Here is a 541-nt window from a genome sequence, read left to right as displayed (position 1 = left end):
GGTAGTAAATTTAGGGAGCAGGGAAGCTCCTTGCTTCTTTTTTTGTAGATTCTTGATGATGTGCTAGCTGTTTCATGGCAACACCCTGCTTGCCTCTCCCAATTGAGGAACAGAAAGAGTAACTATTCCTGGAAGTTTAGCAAGAAAAGGCTCTATACATGACAGTTTCTGAGCTTAACCTTATAGACCTGTTGCTGTATAACAGGTGTTCTCAATGTACAGGCTATTGACATTTGGGGCCAGATAATTCTTCATCACAGGTGCCCACCCTGTGTATCATACGATGTTTAGTGGTATCCTGTGGCACAAGTTGTGACCTACCCAGTTATGGCAAGAGGAGGGCATGGCAACCCACTCCAGTATTCTTGCCTGGAGAATCCCCATGGACAGAGGAGCCTGGCAAGCTACAGTCCACGGGGTGGCAAAGAGTCGGACATGACTGAGTGACTAAGCACAGCACAGCTATAACAAACAAAAATATCTAAAGACATTACCTTATGTCCTCAGGGTGAGGAAAGAAGATAAAATTGCCCTGGTTCAG

The sequence above is a fragment of the Bison bison genome, unplaced genomic scaffold, assembly GCF_000754665.1.
Source record: "Bison bison bison isolate TAMUID 2011002044 unplaced genomic scaffold, Bison_UMD1.0 scf7180017856872, whole genome shotgun sequence".
NCBI classification, from domain to species: domain Eukaryota; kingdom Metazoa; phylum Chordata; class Mammalia; order Artiodactyla; family Bovidae; genus Bison; species Bison bison.
The sequence above is the reverse complement of the archived record's forward strand: the minus strand, read 5'-3'. Positions refer to the sequence as shown.